Raw genomic sequence first — 18,105 nt, 5'->3', positions numbered from 1 at the left:
CTAACCCTAAACCCTAACCCTAACCCCTAACCCTAACCCTAACCTAACCCTAACCCTAACCCTAACCCTAACCCTAACCCTAACCCTAACCCTAACCCTAACCCTAACCCTAACCCTAACCCTAACCCTAACCCTAACCCTAACCCTAACCCTAACCCTAACCCTAACCCTAACCCTAACCCTAACCCTAACCCTAACCCTAACCCTAACCCTAACCCTAACCCTAACCCTAACCCTAACCCTAACCCTAACCCTAACCCTAACCCTAACCCTAACCCTAACCCTAACCCTAACCCTAACCCTAACCCTAACCCTAACCCTAACCCTAACCCTAACCCTAACCCTAACCCTAACCCTAACCCTAACCCTAACCCTAACCCTAACCCTAACCCTAACCCTAACCCTAACCCTAACCCTAACCCTAACCCTAACCCTAACCCTAACCCTAACCCTAACCCTAACCCTAACCCTAACCCTAACCCTAACCCTAACCCTAACCCTAACCCTAACCCTAACCCTAACCCTAACCCTAACCCTAACCCTAACCCTAACCCTAACCCTAACCCTAACCCTAACCCTAACCCTAACCCTAACCCTAACCCTAACCCTAACCCTAACCCTAACCCTAACCCTAACCCTAACCCTAACCCTAACCCTAACCCTAACCCTAACCCTAACCCTAACCCTAACCCTAACCCTAACCCTAACCCTAACCCTAACCCTAACCCTAACCCTAACCCTAACCCTAACCCTAACCCTAACCCTAACCCTAACCCTAACCCTAACCCTAACCCTAACCCTAACCCTAACCCTAACCCTAACCCTAACCCTAACCCTAACCCTAACCCTAACCCTAACCCTAACCCTAACCCTAACCCTAACCCTAACCCTAACCCTAACCCTAACCCTAACCCTAACCCTAACCCTAACCCTAACCCTAACCCTAACCCTAACCCTAACCCTAACCCTAACCCTAACCCTAACCCTAACCCTAACCCTAACCCTAACCCTAACCCTAACCCTAACCCTAACCCTAACCCTAACCCTAACCCTAACCCTAACCCTAACCACAACTCTAGCTGTTGTTAGAGTACTTAACCACAACTCTAGCTGTTGTTAGAGTACTTAACCACAACTCTAGCTGTTGTTAGAGTACTTAACCACAACTCTAGCTGTTGTTAGAGTACTTAACCACAACTCTAGCTGTTGTTAGAGTACTTAACCACAACTCTAGCTGTTGTTAGAGTACTTAACCACAACTCTAGCTGTTGTTAGAGTACTTAACCACAACTCTAGCTGTTGTTAGAGTACTTAACCACAACTCTAGCTGTTGTTAGAGTACTTAACCACAACTCTAGCTGTTGTTAGAGTACTTAACCACAACTCTAGCTGTTGTTAGAGTACTTAACCACAACTCTAGCTGTTGTTAGAGTACTTAACCACAACTCTAGCTGTTGTTAGAGTACTTAACCACAACTCTAGCTGTTGTTAGAGTACTTAACCACAACTCTAGCTGTTGTTAGAGTACTTAACCACAACTCTAGCTGTTGTTAGAGTACTTAACCACAACTCTAGCTGTTGTTAGAGTACTTAACCACAACTCTAGCTGTTGTTAGAGTACTTAACCACAACTCTAGCTGTTGTTAGAGTACTTAACCACAACTCTAGCTGTTGTTAGAGTACTTAACCACAACTCTAGCTGTTGTTAGAGTACTTAACCACAACTCTAGCTGTTGTTAGAGTACTTAACCACAACTCTAGCTGTTGTTAGAGTACTTAACCACAACTCTAGCTGTTGTTAGAGTACTTAACCACAACTCTAGCTGTTGTTAGAGTACTTAACCACAACTCTAGCTGTTGTTAGAGTACTTAACCACAACTCTAGCTGTTGTTAGAGTACTTAACCACAACTCTAGCTGTTGTTAGAGTACTTAACCACAACTCTAGCTGTTGTTAGAGTACTTAACCACAACTCTAGCTGTTGTTAGAGTACTTAACCACAACTCTAGCTGTTGTTAGAGTACTTAACCACAACTCTAGCTGTTGTTAGAGTACTTAACCACAACTCTAGCTGTTGTTAGAGTACTTAACCACAACTCTAGCTGTTGTTAGAGTACTTAACCACAACTCTAGCTGTTGTTAGAGTACTTAACCACAACTCTAGCTGTTGTTAGAGTACTTAACCACAACTCTAGCTGTTGTTAGAGTACTTAACCACAACTCTAGCTGTTGTTAGAGTACTTAACCACAACTCTAGCTGTTGTTAGAGTACTTAACCACAACTCTAGCTGTTGTTAGAGTACTTAACCACAACTCTAGCTGTTGTTAGAGTACTTAACCACAACTCTAGCTGTTGTTAGAGTACTTAACCACAACTCTAGCTGTTGTTAGAGTACTTAACCACAACTCTAGCTGTTGTTAGAGTACTTAACCACAACTCTAGCTGTTGTTAGAGTACTTAACCACAACTCTAGCTGTTGTTAGAGTACTTAACCACAACTCTAGCTGTTGTTAGAGTACTTAACCACAACTCTAGCTGTTGTTAGAGTACTTAACCACAACTCTAGCTGTTGTTAGAGTACTTAACCACAACTCTAGCTGTTGTTAGAGTACTTAACCACAACTCTAGCTGTTGTTAGAGTACTTAACCACAACTCTAGCTGTTGTTAGAGTACTTAACCACAACTCTAGCTGTTGTTAGAGTACTTAACCACAACTCTAGCTGTTGTTAGAGTACTTAACCACAACTCTAGCTGTTGTTAGAGTACTTAACCACAACTCTAGCTGTTGTTAGAGTACTTAACCACAACTCTAGCTGTTGTTAGAGTACTTAACCACAACTCTAGCTGTTGTTAGAGTACTTAACCACAACTCTAGCTGTTGTTAGAGTACTTAACCACAACTCTAGCTGTTGTTAGAGTACTTAACCACAACTCTAGCTGTTGTTAGAGTACTTAACCACAACTCTAGCTGTTGTTAGAGTACTTAACCACAACTCTAGCTGTTGTTAGAGTACTTAACCACAACTCTAGCTGTTGTTAGAGTACTTAACCACAACTCTAGCTGTTGTTAGAGTACTTAACCACAACTCTAGCTGTTGTTAGAGTACTTAACCACAACTCTAGCTGTTGTTAGAGTACTTAACCACAACTCTAGCTGTTGTTAGAGTACTTAACCACAACTCTAGCTGTTGTTAGAGTACTTAACCACAACTCTAGCTGTTGTTAGAGTACTTAACCACAACTCTAGCTGTTGTTAGAGTACTTAACCACAACTCTAGCTGTTGTTAGAGTACTTAACCACAACTCTAGCTGTTGTTAGAGTACTTAACCACAACTCTAGCTGTTGTTAGAGTACTTAACCACAACTCTAGCTGTTGTTAGAGTACTTAACCACAACTCTAGCTGTTGTTAGAGTACTTAACCACAACTCTAGCTGTTGTTAGAGTACTTAACCACAACTCTAGCTGTTGTTAGAGTACTTAACCACAACTCTAGCTGTTGTTAGAGTACTTAACCACAACTCTAGCTGTTGTTAGAGTACTTAACCACAACTCTAGCTGTTGTTAGAGTACTTAACCACAACTCTAGCTGTTGTTAGAGTACTTAACCACAACTCTAGCTGTTGTTAGAGTACTTAACCACAACTCTAGCTGTTGTTAGAGTACTTAACCACAACTCTAGCTGTTGTTAGAGTACTTAACCACAACTCTAGCTGTTGTTAGAGTACTTAACCACAACTCTAGCTGTTGTTAGAGTACTTAACCACAACTCTAGCTGTTGTTAGAGTACTTAACCACAACTCTAGCTGTTGTTAGAGTACTTAACCACAACTCTAGCTGTTGTTAGAGTACTTAACCACAACTCTAGCTGTTGTTAGAGTACTTAACCACAACTCTAGCTGTTGTTAGAGTACTTAACCACAACTCTAGCTGTTGTTAGAGTACTTAACCACAACTCTAGCTCAAGTACTTTACCGCACACTCTAGCCAACTTTCCCACCCTCAGCCACGCCCACCCTCCTCCCTTTTTGCTCACTCTCTTTTATAGCAGATGATGGCAATATTTCAGTACTTATGGTTTCTAAATTCCATAGCATATCTCCTTTGGCTTCCTCTACTGCACTGAGGTACTACTTTTACTTTACTTAAAATACAAACTTTTAATAAGCTACTACCTTCTGCACTTGTTTTCATAATTGCAAAACAACTTTGACTGACTTCACTTTTTTTTTCAGCAAACCACTATTAACAAAACAACTTTTTTTCACTTAAACCAGCAAATACTGCACTAATAAAGCTAACCTACTTTTGTCTTTTCATCATCAAGCACTACTTAAGCTTATAAGCAAAACCACTTTTTTCTTTTCTTTTCATGTTTTACTGCTCTTTTTTCTTCACTAAAACAAACAATGCACTAAGCAAAACCACTAATTTATTGTAAGGCTCCCTGTCAGAAGCTGGCTAAACCAGCAAATGAAATATTGCACACTATTTGCTCTCCCTTTTTGCCTAATTTTTTTAGATTAGGGCGTGCAAGGCTCCCCGTCAGAAGCTGGCTAAACCAGCAAATGAAATATTGCACACTATTTAAATACGGGCTCTCCCTTTTTGCCTAATTTTTTTAGATTAGGGCGTGCAAGGCTCCCCGTCAGAAGCTGGCTAAACCAGCAAATGAAATATTGCACACTATTTAAATACGGGCTCTCCCTTTTTGCCTAATTTTTTTAGATTAGGGCGTGCAAGGCTCCCCGTCAGAAGCTGGCTAAACCAGCAAATGAAATATTGCACACTATTTAAATACGGGCTCTCCCTTTTTGCCTAATTTTTTTAGATTAGGGCGTGCAAGGCTCCCCGTCAGAAGCTGGCTAAACCAACAAATGAAATATTGCACACTATTTAAATACGGTCTCTCCCTTTTTGCCTAATTTTTTTAGATTAGGGCGTGCAAGGCTCCCCCGTCAGAAGCTGGCTAAACCAGCAAATGAAATATTGCACACTATTTGCTCTCCCTTTTTGCCTAATTTTTTTTAGATTAGGGCGTGCAAGGCTCCCCGTCAGAAGCTGGCTAAACCAGCAAATGAAATATTGCACACTATTTAAATACGGGCTCTCCCTTTTTGCCTAATTTTTTTTAGATTAGGGCGTGCAAGGCTCCCCGTCAGAAGCTGGCTAAACCAGCAAATGAAATATTGCACACTATTTAAATACGGGCTCTCCCTTTTTGCCTAATTTTTTTAGATTAGGGCGTGCAAGGCTCCCCGTCAGAAGCTGGCTAAACCAGCAAATGAAATATTGCACACTATTTGCTCTCCCTTTTTGCCTAATTTTTTTTAGATTAGGGCGTGCAAGGCTCCCCGTCAGAAGCTGGCTAAACCAGCAAATGAAATATTGCACACTATTTAAACACGGGCTTGCCTAATTTTTTTAAATAGCAGGCAAAACCAGCAAATAAATTATTGCACACTATAATGATGCTAGTCATCTTAATTGTATGTACAGCATGATATGTTTTACCTCCTTCTTTTTTAATTGTCTCGAATGAGCAAAAACATAATCACACTATTTACGACTAACGTTTGGCCTGGAGTCTCCTCTTGATACTTGGTGTTTCTTGATACTTGGCGTCTTTGATGTATCTTAATATTCTGATGCTCTTGTCTGTAAGAAAAAAAATACTGATTTAACTTAAGAATTTTATTTACCTAAAAAAAAGTGTTGAGCTGTTTTTGAACTTAATACACGCGCCAGGAGAAGAATCGAGGCTAATTACTACCAGTCTCGATTTCAGGCCGCGACAAAAAATAAAAAGCTGCCATAGCAGGCGGCTTACATACACACAAGCTACAAGCTAAAGCCAGCGCTCAGCTGTAGGAGGCTTGAAGCTGACATTGGGAAGCTGACATTGGTAGGATTGAAGCTGGTAGGCAGCTATACCAACACTTAGACACTGACCTGACACAAGCTACTTCGATCAGGCAATTAAGCTAACACAAAGCCAGTGCTAGATAACACAAAGCTCTACAAACCTTATAGCTTGGAGCAGTACTGGGTTAGGTAGAGGAGATCTGATGGACATAGAGGCTGTTGGGTTCCTCAGTAGAGTATAGAGAAGGTAGAAGAGAACTTGAGGTAGAGCAGAGGTAGAAGAGGCTGAATAATGAGCTAGACTGCTGGGTTGCTAGTTAAACTAAAATCGTTCTCACTAAGGTTTCTCCAGCATTACCTTACATGGTAGTACATCACATTCCATATTACAGAGTCTTGGCAAGGTTTCTCCAGCATTACCTTACATGGTAGTACATTACATTCCATATTACAAGAGTTTAAAGGTTCATAACTGTCAACACATTCAGATGACTAATAAAGATTAATGTACTAAATTGCTGTATAAATCATTGAAATTGCGGCACAAGTTCATAATGAATTAGCATACACTCGCTTTGGTTGTTCCACCCTAATTACTGTACACCCCTAGAGAGTACAGAACAAGGTAAACAGTGAACAGTAAGGTATCATGTCTCAGAACAACATAAAAGGACATGTGGCATGCTCGGTACGATCATGTAGCTATTCTGCTGTCCAATCACCAGTAAGTGTCATTGCGCCCTCTGTTCCGATTTATAAATCCCAGGGTCACAGCTAGTCCCTAAGGCAGGGCCTAGCACAGGCTCTACATCACCCTGAGGCATGATCCCAACTGTACAAAGCTCTAATCAGTACTAACCTAGATACAATACTAACCTAGATACAAAGATAATGGGCCACCTGCCATGCACACAAGCTCAAAGCTATTTTATAATTAACACACAGTAACTTACCCACTGGAATAGGTAGCACTCAATGGAGGTTTCCTCCTGTTCAGATGATGGAGTGGTTGGTTGATCCATTGTATGGTGGTACTCCCTCCGTTGCACATGAAGAGAGAGAGAGGGATAGAATAGTCACCCATACACCACACAGCTACAAGCATAAGCACAGCATACACTCGCCTTGGTTGTACCACCCTAATTACTGTACACCCCTAGAGAGTACAGAACAAGGTAAACAGTAAACAGTTAGGTATCATGTCTCAGAACAATATAGAACCTGTGCCAGGACATGTGGCATGCTCGGTACGATCGGGTCATGACAACGTAGCTATTCTGCCTCATTCCTGTCCAATCACCAGTAAGTGTCATTGCGCCCCCACTGGGCAGTATTGCTCTGTTCCGATTTCTAAATCCCATGCCTTCAGGGCTACCGATACCGCAACGCGATGGCAGGATCCCAAAAGCAAGGAATCTAGAAATCGAACAGAGGCTATACTGTCAAGTTTTCCCAAAGGTAAGGATCGCTCAAGACGCTTGACTTGCTGATCATACAACAGGTCAACAGGGTCACAGCTAGTCCCTAAGGCAGGGCCTAGCACAGGCTCTACATCACCCTGAGGCATGATCCCAACTGTACAAAGCTCTAATCAGTACTAACCTAGATACAAACCTAGATACAAAGATAATGGGCCACCTGCCATGCACACAAGCTCAAAGTTATTTTATAATTAACCTTACCCACTGGAATAGTCAATGGAGGTCTCCTCCTGTTCAAGTGGCAGGATGATGGAGTGGTTGGTTGGTCCATTCTATGTGGTACTCCCTCCGTTGCACATGAAGAGAGAGAGAGAGGGATAGAATAGTCACCCATACACCACACAGCTACAAGCATAAGCACAGCATACACTCGTACCACCCTAATTACTGTACACCAGTACAGAACAAGGTAAACAGTAAACAGTTAGGTATCATGTCTCAGAACAATATAAATCTTGTGCCAGGACATGTGGCATGCTCGGTACGATCGGGTCATGACAACGTAGCTATTCTGTTTCATTCCTGTCCAATCACCAGTAAGTGTCATTGCGCCCCCACTGGGCAGTATTGCTCTGTTCCGATTTCTAAATCCCCTGCCTTCAGGGCTACCGATACCGCAACGCGATGGCAGGATCCCAAAAGCAAGGAATCTAGAAATCAAACAGAGGCTATACTGTCAAGTTTTCCCAAAGGTAAGGATCGCTCAAGACGCTCGACTTGCTGATCATACAACAGGTCAACAGGGTCACAGCTAGTCCCTAAGGCAGGGCCTAGCACAGGCTCTACATCACCCTGAGGCATGATCCCAACTGTACAAAGCTCTAGTACTAACCTAGATACAAAGATAATGGGCCACCTGCCATGCACACAAGCTCAAAGTTATTTTATAATTAACCTTACCCACTGGAATAGGTAGCACTCAATGGAGGTCTCCTCCTGTTCAAGTGGCAGGATGATGGAGTGGTTGGTTGGTCCATTCTATGGTGGTACTCCCTCCGTTGCACATGAAGAGAGAGAGAGAGGGATAGAATAGTCACCCATACACCACACAGCTACAAGCATAAGCACAGCATACACTCGTACCACCCTAATTACTGTACACCCCTAGAGAGTACAGAACAAGGTAAACAGTAAACAGTTAGGTATCATGTCTCAGAACAATATAAAACCTGTGCCAGGACATGTGGCATGCTCGGTACGATCGGGTCATGACAACGTAGCTAATCTGCTTCATTCCTGTCCAATCACCAGTAAGTGTCATTGCGCCCCCACTGGGCAGTATTGCTCTGTTCCGATTTCTAAATCCCATGCCTTCAGGGCTACCGATACCGCAACGCGATGGCAGGATCCCAAAAGCAAGGAATCTAGAAATCGAACAGAGGCTATACTGTCAAGTTTTCCCAAAGGTAAGGATCGCTCAAGACGCTCGACTTGCTGATCATACAACAGGTCAACAGGGTCACAGCTAGTCCCTAAGGCAGGGCCTAGCACAGGCTCTACATCACCCTGAGGCATGATCCCAACTGTACAAAGCTCTAATCAGTACTAACATAGATACAAAGATAATGGGCCACCTGCCATTATTTTATAATTAACACACAGTAACTTACCCACTGGAATAGGTAGGAGGTCTCCTCCTGTTCAAGTGGCAGGATGATGGAGTGGTTGGTTGGTCCATTCTATGGTGGTACTACCTCCGTTGCACATGAAGAGAGAGAGAGGGATAGAATAGTCACCCATACACCACACAGCTACAAGCATAAGCACTCGTACCACCCTAATCACTGTACACCCCTAGAGAGTACAGAACAAGGTAAACAGTGAACAGTTAGGTATCATGTCTCAGAACAACATAGAACCTGTGCCAGGACATGTGGCATGCTCGGTACGATCGGGTCATGACAACGTAGCTATCCTGTATCATTCCTGTCCAATCACCAGTAAGTGTCATTGCACCCCCACTGGGCAGTATTGCTCTGTTCCGATTTCTAAATCCCATGCCTTCAGGGCTACCGATACTGCAACGTGATGGCAGGATCCCAAAAGCAAGGAATCTAGAAATCGAACAGAGGCTATACTGTCAAGTTTTCCCAAAGGTAAGGATCGCTCAAGACGCTCGACTTGCTGATCATACAACAGGTCAACAGGATCACAGCTAGTCCCTAAGGCAGGGCCTAGCACAGGCTCTACATCACCCTGAGGCAAGCTCTAATCAGTACTAACCTAGATACAAAGCCACCTGCCATGCACACAAGCTCAAAGTTATTTTATAATTAACACACAGTAACTTACCCACTGGAATAGGTAGCACTCAATGGAGGTCTCCTCCTGTTCAAGTGGCAGGAGTGGTTGGTTGGTCCATTCTATGGTGGTACTCCCTCCGTTGCACATGAAGAGAGAGAGAGAGAGGAATAGAATAGTCACCCATACACCACACAGCTACAAGCATAAGCACAGCATACACCCTAATTACTGTACACCCCTAGAGAGTACAGAACAAGGTAAACAGTGAACAGTTAGGTATCATGTCTCAGAACAACATAGAATCTGTGCCAGGACATGTGGCATGCTCGGTACGATCGGGTCATGACAACGTAGCTATTCTGCATCATTCCTGTCCAATCACCAGTAAGTGTCATTGCGCCCCCACTGGGCAGTATTGCTCTGTTCCGATTTCTAAATCCCATGCCTTCAGGGCTACCGATACCGCAACGCGATGGCAGGATCCCAAAAGCAAGGAATCTAGAAATCGAACAGAGGCTATACTGTCAAGTTTTCCCAAAGGTAAGGATCGCTCAAGACGCTCGACTTGCTGATCATACAACAGGTCAACAGGGTCACAGCTAGTCCCTAAGGCAGGGCCTAGCACAGGCTCTACATCACTCTGAGGCATGATCCCAACTGTACAAAGCTCTAATCAGTACTAACCTAGATACAAAGATAATGGGCCACCTGCCATGCACACAAGCTCAAAGTTATTTTATAATTAACACACAGTAACTTACCCACTGGAATAGGTAGGAGGTCTCCTCCTGTTCAAGTGGCAGGATGATGGAGTGGTTGGTTGGTCCATTCTATGGTGGTACTCCCTCCGTTGCACATGAAGAGAGAGAGAGGGATAGAATAGTCACCCATACACCACACAGCATACACTCGCCTTGGTGGTTGTACCACCCTAATTACTGTACACCCCTAGAGAGTACAGAACAAGGTAAACAGTAAACAGTTAGGTATCATGTCTCAGAACAACATAGAACCTGTGCCAGGACATGTGGCATGCTCGGTACGATCGGGTCATGACAACGTAGCTATTCTGCCTCATTCCTGTCCAATCACCATTAAGTATCATTGCGCCCCCACTGGGCAGTATTGCTCTGTTCCGATTTCTAAATCCCATGCCTTCAGGGCTACCGATACCGCAACGCGATGGCAGAATCCCAAAAACAAGGAATCTAGAAATCGAACAGAGGCTATACTGTCAAGTTTTCCCAAAGGTAAGGATCGCTCAAGACGCTCGACTTGCTGATCATACAACAGGTCAACAGAGTCACAGCTAGTCCCTAAGGCATGGCCTAGCACAGGCTCTACATCACCCTGAGGCATGATCCCAACTGTACAACGCTCTAATCAGTACTAACCTAGATACAAAGATAATCCATGCACACAAGCTCAAAGCTATTTAATAATAATATTAACACACAGTAACTTACCCACTGGAATAGGTAGCACTCTCTCCTCCTGTTCAAGTGGCAGGATGATGGAGTGGTTGGTTGGTCCATTGTATGGTGATACTCCCTCCGTTGCAGAGAGAGGGATAGAGTAGCCATCATGCTGCCATACACGTACACAGCTACAAGCATTATTTAAAGCGCAGCACTCATAGTAAGTGGGCGGGGCTATTCTTTGGGACAAAGGGCGACTCATTCATGAGACTACTATATCATATGCAGGCATGTGTGGGACAAAGGACGACTCATTCATGAGACTACTATCATGCAGGCATGCATGATTCCGCTATAATTAATGATTAATTAATGGTAAAATTATTTTTATTATATTAATGGCAAAAATGCAGTTAGGTGTCTATTATTGTGTGTCAGTCTCTTAGTTGTCCTGCGAGTGTCCATAATTATTCAATCCATGGGCAAGGGAGGGCAGCAAATTGTATCATGATCGTAATAAAAAGGCGTATTACATGGTATAGTAGAGTCTGTCCCGGGTGGTGTGCTGTCCTAGCTGGTAGTAGGTAGGTCTTGTAGTGTTGGTTAGTTGGTGATGCTGGCTCTTAGTAGAACTTGCTGCTCCCTCCGACTAGGTGTGGGGATAAAGACACGGATGATGTGTGATGTGTGTACTGTACACAAAAACACAGCATGTACGACACAATGCATGGGTTGGGGTGTGGTCAAGAGGGTTACCATGTATGGGGGTGTGACCACATATCAGTACAGTGAGTGGGGGTGTGGCCCCATATATACAGGATGTGCAGGTACAATGTGTGGATAGAGGTGTGGTCTGCACTGATAATAATGAAGTGATTCCGTATGACCAGGTGAAAAACATAAAACAACCAAACCGACAATATACTAGACTATAGAATGAACTAAGAATGAACTAAGAATAAGCTTAGCCTGCGTAAGCAAGTTGGAGGAAGAAGCTGAGCAGAACAGAAACCGATCCAAACAGTGGCATACATTAATTTAGTGTAATAATTATACAGAATAACTTCTCCTGCATTGGTCCATCAGAGCAGTGGAGCCATCATCAGATCATTGCCACCATGGGAGTCCTCTCTATACAAACTTACAACACACTTCACACTTCATGTAATAAAAATGGAAGACACTCCCACGCACCATGCAAAGCTATGGTTTCCTGGCATTGAAATGTGAACAACTATACAACATTTCTCGAGGGCTCAAATAATGAACTTTCCCGCTACACAGTAGTAGAGGTCAATGCATAAGTGGAGTTAACTACCTAATGCTGGTACAATAATAAAATACAATTTCTTAAGCCAAGAGTAGAAGAAATGTTTTAAACTGGCTAGTGATTGAAGGCAATTGCATCTGACCCAAAACAGAGAAGGTACCGTACAATAATTATCAGACTATACCTTGTGTGGCCGACTCCCTTTGTTTAGAGTAGCCTTTCCTGTCAGAAAATCACATACACTGCCTGCAGATTGAGTGATGAAGAAAGGGGAGCTCAAGATGCTACTCTACATGATTCCACTATAATTAATGATTAATTAATGGCAAAATTATTTTTATTATATTAATGGCAAAAATGCAGTTAGGTGTCTATTATTGTGTGTCAGTCTCTTAGTTGTCCTGCGAGTGTCCATAATTATTCAATCCATGGGCAAGGGAGGGCAGCAAATTGTATCATGATCGTAATAAAAAGGCGTATTACATGGTATAGTAGAGTCTGTCCCGGGTGGTGTGCTGTCCTAGCTGGTAGTAGGTAGGTCTTGTAGTGTTGGTTAGTTGGTGATGCTGGCTCTTAGTAGAACTTGCTGCTCCCTCCGACTAGGTGTGGGGATAAAGACACGGATGATGTGTGTACTGTACACAAAAACACAGCATGTACGACACAATGCATGGGTGGAGGTGTGGTCAAGAGGGTTACCATGTATGGGGGTGTGACCACATATCAGTACAGTGAGTGGGGGTGTGGCCCCATATATACAGGATGTGCAGGTACAATGTGTGGATAGAGGTGTGGTCTGCACTGATAATAATGAAGTGATTCCATATGACCAGGTGAAAAACATAAAACAACCAAACCGACAATAATACTAGACTATAGAATGAACTAAGAATGAACTAATTAAGAATAAGCTTAGCCTGCGTAAGCAAGTTGAAGGAAGAAGCTGAGCAGAACAGAAACCGATCCAAACAGTGGCATACATTAATTTAGTGTAATAATTATACAGAATAACTTCTCCTGCATTGGTCCATCAGAGCAGTGGAGCCATCATCAGATCATTGCCACCATGGGAGTCCTCTCTATACAAACTTACAACACACTTCATGTAATATAAATGGAAGAAACTCCCACGCACCATGCAAAGCTATGGTTTCCTGGCATTGAAATATGAACAACTATACAACATTTCTCGAGGGCTCAAATAACGAACTTTTACGCTACACAGTAGTAGAGGTCAATGCATAAGTGGAGTTAACTACCTAATGCTGGTACAATAATAAAATACAACTTCTTAAGCCAAGAGTAGAAGAAATGTTTTAAACTGGCTAGTCAATTGCATCTGACCCAAAACAGAGAGTACCGTACAATAATTATTAGACTATACCTTGTGTGGCCGACTCCCTCTGTTTAGAGTAGCCTTTCCTGTCAGAAAATAACATACACTGCCTGCAGATTGAGTGATGAAGAAAGGGGAGCTCAAGATGCTACTCTACAGTCAATTACTGATAATGTTGCGAAATGTACAAGCAACAGAATATTCGTACATGATACAGTAACTGGACCTTTGGTGTCTATTATTGTGTGTCAGTCTCTTAGTTGTCCTGCGAGTGTCCATAATCATTCAATCCATGGGTGAGGGAGGGCAGCAAATTGTATCATGATCGTAATACAAAGGCGTATTAAGTCCCGGGTGGTGTGCTGTCCTAGCTGGTAGTAGGTAGGTCTTGTAGTGTGTTGGTTAGTTGGTGATGCTGGCTCTTAGTAGAACTTGCTGCTCCCTCCGACTAGGTGTGGGGATAAAGACACGGATGATGTGTGTACTGTACACAAAAACACAGCATGTACGACACAATGCATGGGTGGGGGTGTGGTCAAGAGGGTTACCATGTATGGGGGTGTGACCACATATCAGTACAGTGAGTGGGGGTGTGGCCCCATATATACAGGATGTGCAGGTACAATGTGTGGATAGAGGTGTGGTCTGCACTGATAATAATGAAGTGATTCCGTATGACCAGGTGAAAAACATAAAACAACCAAACCGACAATAATACTAGACTATAGAATGAACTAAGAATGAACTAATTAAGAATAAGCTTAGCCTGCGTAAGCAAGTTGGAGGAAGAAGCTGAGCAGAACAGAAACCGATCCAAACAGTGGCATACATTAATTTAGTGTAATAATCATACAGAATAACTTCTCCTGCATTGGTCCATCAGAGCAGTGGAGCCATCATCAGACCATGGGTCTGTACAAACTTACAACACACTTCACACTTCATGTAATAAAAATAGAAGACACTCCCACGCACCATGCAAAGCTATGGTTTCCTGGCATTGAAATGAGAACAACTATACAGCATTTCTCGAGGGCTCAAATAACGAACTTTCACGCTACACAGTAGTAGAGGTCAATGCATAAGTGGAGTTAACTACCTAATGCTGGTACAATAATAAAATACAATTTCTTAAGCCAAGAGTAGAAGAAATGTTTTAAACTGGCTAGTGATTCAAGGCAATTGCATCTGACCCTAAGTACCGTACAATAATTATTAGACTATACCTTGTGTGGCCGACTCCCTCTGTTTAGAGTAGCCTTTCCTGTCAGAAAATCACATACACTGCCTGCATTGAGTGATGAAGAAAGGGGAGCTACTCTACAGTCAATTACTGATAATGTTACGAAATGTACAAGCAACAGAATATTCGTACATGATACAGTAACTGGCCCTTTGGTGTCTATTATTGTGTGTCAGTCTCGTCCATAATTATTCAATCCATGGGCGAGGGAGGGCAGCAAATTGTATCATGATCGTAATACAAAGGCGTATTACATGGTATAGTAGAGTCTGTCCCGGGTGGTGTGCTGTCCTAGCTGGTAGTAGGTAGGTCTTGTAGTGTGTTGGTTAGTGGGTGATGCTGGCTCTTAGTAGAACTTGCTGTCCCTCCGACTAGGTGTGGGGACAAAGACACGGATGATGTGTGTACTGTACATAAAAACACAGCATGTACGACACAATGCATGGGTTGGGGTGTGGTCAAGAGGGTTACCATGTATGGGGGTGTGACCACATATCAGTACAGTGAGTGGGGGTGTGGCCCCACATATACAGGATGTGCAGGTACAATGTGTGGATAGAGGTGTGGTCTGCACTGTATAAAAATTAATGAAGTGATTCCGTATGACCAGGTGAAAAACATAACAACCAAACCGACAATAATACTAGACTATGGAATGAACTAAGAATGAACTAATTAAGAATAAGCTTAGCCTGCGTAAGCAAGTTGGAGGAAGAAGCTGAGCAGAACAGAAACCGATCCAAACAGTGGCATACATTAATTTAGTGTAATAATTATACAGAATAACTTCTCCTGCATTGGTCCATCAGAGCAGTGGAGCCATCATCAGATCATTGCCACCATGGGAGTCCTCTCTGTACAAACTTACAACACACTTCACACTTCATGTAATATAAATGGAAGACACTCCCACGCACCATGCAAAGCTGTGGTTTCCTGGCATTGAAATGTGAACAACTATACAACATTTCTCGAGGGCTCAAATAACGAACTTTCCCGCTACACGGTAGTAGAGGTCAATGCTGGGTACAATAATAAAATACAATTTCTTAAGCCAGAGTAGAAGAAATGTTTTAACTGGCTATAGTGATTGAAGGCAATTGCATCTGACCCAAAACCGAGAAGATCATCTAAGTACCGTACAATAATTATTAGACTATACCTTGTGTGGCCGACTCCCTCTGTTTAGAGTAGCCTTTCCTGTCAGAAAATCACATACACTGCCTGCAGATTGAGTGATGAAGCACAAGATGCTACTCTAGAGTCAATTACTGATAATGCTACGAAATGTACAAGCAACAGAATATTCATACATGATACAATAACTGGCCCTTTGTCTCTCAGAGGTAGATCCACTCCATCCCCGGCCAATAACAGATTATCTTCTCCTCGATCAGAAAGCCAGCATTCTATGCTGCGGCCTGGAAGGCTAAGAATCATAGCACCATCCATACAAAGTCAGTACCCAATGAATCATTACAATATGAAATACAGCAGATAATTGCATAATTATAGTGATGTAACTAATGGCTTGGAGATCTATATAATCCTGTGCTCATTAAAGGGGCTGAATACCAGAAGATAGTACACTACATCACTTACATAATTATTATACTGACCCTTTCCTGTCGTATCTTGTAGTGCTCTTATATATACGTACGTCAGCAGCCATTCAGTGATAAAAATTAAGAGTGGGGCGTCCCCCATAAAAGATGAAATGACAATAAAATTATGAGAGTGATTGAATGCTGAATCCTGTGCTGTGCAGCGTTGAGTAGTTATCTGTGAGTAAGACATGAGAGAACAATATAAGGACAGTATACACAGAGCTACTTTAACACAAGGCTGTCACTATTAATATCCAACTACCACCTTGCTAGCTATAGCGCTCACCAAAAGGTGACCGACGTACAAGGAGACAGCCGGCAGGGTACATGCTCTCTCTTTGTCTCGTGGCTGCAAATAACATGTGCTCATCATGACATGCGCACTGAAGGCCTTGTGAAGAACATACCAGCCCCACCCACTAATTCTGCAAAAACATACCAGCCCCACCCACTATTTCTGCAGCTACAAGCATATTTAAAGCGCAGCACTCATAGTAAGTGGGCGGGGCTATTCTTTGGGACAAAGGCGACTCATTCATGAGACTACTATCATGCAGGCATGCGTGGGACAAAGGGCCGGTGATGACTCATTCATGAGACTACTATCATGCAGGCATGCATGTGGGACAAAGGGCGACTCATTCATGAGACTACTATCATGCAGGCATGCATTGGGACAAAGGACGACTCATTCATGAGACTACTATCATGCAGGCATGCATGATTCCGCTATAATTAATGATTAATTTTAAATAAAATTAATGGCAAAAAATTAATAATTATTTTTATTACAATACATGTAATGGCAAAAATGCAGTATTATTGTGTGTCAGTCTCTTAGTTGTCCTGCGAGTGTCCATAATTATTCAATCCATGGGCAAGGGAGGGCAGCAAATTGTATCATGATCGTAATACAAAGGCGTATTACATGGTATAGTAGAGTCTGTCCCGGGTGGTGTGCTGTCCTAGCTGGTAGTAGGTAGGTCTTGTAGTGTGTTGGTTAGTTGGTGATGCTGGCTCTTAGTAGAACTTGCTGCTCCCTCCGACTAGGTGTGGGGATAAAGACACGGATGATGTGTGTACTGTACACAAAAACACAGCATGTACGACACAATGCATGGGTTGGGGTGTGGTCAAGAGGGTTACCATGTATGGGGGTGTGACCACATATCAGTACAGTGAGTGGGGGTGTGGCCCCATATATACAGGATGTGCAGGTACAATGTGTGGATAGAGGTGTGGTCTGCACTGATAATAATGAAGTGATTCCGTATGACCAGGTGAAAAACATAAAACAACCAAACCGACAATAATACTAGACTATAGAATGAACTAAGAATGAACTAATTAAGAATAAGCTTAGCCTGCGTAAGCAAGTTGGAGGAAGAAGCTGAGCAGAACAGAAACCGATCCAAACAGTGGCATACTAGTGTAATAATTATACAGAATAACTTCTCCTGCATTGGTCCATCAGAGCAGTGGAGCCATCATCAGATCATTGCCATACATTCATTGCCACCATGGGAGTCCTCTCTGTACAAACTTACAACACATTTCACACTTCATGTAATACAGTATAATTAAACTCCTGCACGCACCACGCACTTGAAGCTATGGTTTCCTGGCATTGAAATGTGAAC

The 18,105-nt window shown here is 42.8% G+C and overlaps 1 long non-coding RNA gene across 7 annotated transcripts; it reads right to left on the bottom strand.

Annotated features, from left to right (window-relative positions):
• Positions 1-12,598: 12,598 nt before the first annotated feature.
• Positions 12,599-16,848, bottom strand: LOC135342332 (uncharacterized). Of its 7 annotated transcripts, none has more exons than XR_010396838.1 (6): positions 16,752-16,848; positions 16,478-16,640; positions 16,021-16,287; positions 13,842-15,880; positions 13,664-13,725; positions 12,599-13,367 (listed from the first exon to the last, which is right to left on the bottom strand). It is a non-coding gene; the product is annotated as an uncharacterized LOC135342332 (long non-coding RNA). The 7 variants fall into 7 exon arrangements; XR_010396835.1 differs by having other exon boundaries at positions 12,599-13,725; positions 13,842-14,063; positions 14,842-15,880; XR_010396836.1 differs by having other exon boundaries at positions 12,599-13,725; positions 13,842-15,229; positions 15,776-15,880.
• Between the last annotated feature and the right edge of the window lie 1,257 nt (positions 16,849-18,105).

The sequence above is a fragment of the Halichondria panicea genome, chromosome 10 (genome assembly GCF_963675165.1).
Source record: "Halichondria panicea chromosome 10, odHalPani1.1, whole genome shotgun sequence".
Classification (NCBI taxonomy): Eukaryota; Metazoa; Porifera; class Demospongiae; order Suberitida; family Halichondriidae; genus Halichondria; species Halichondria panicea.
Note: the sequence above shows the minus strand (reverse complement) of the source record. Positions and strands in the feature narration are given on the sequence as shown.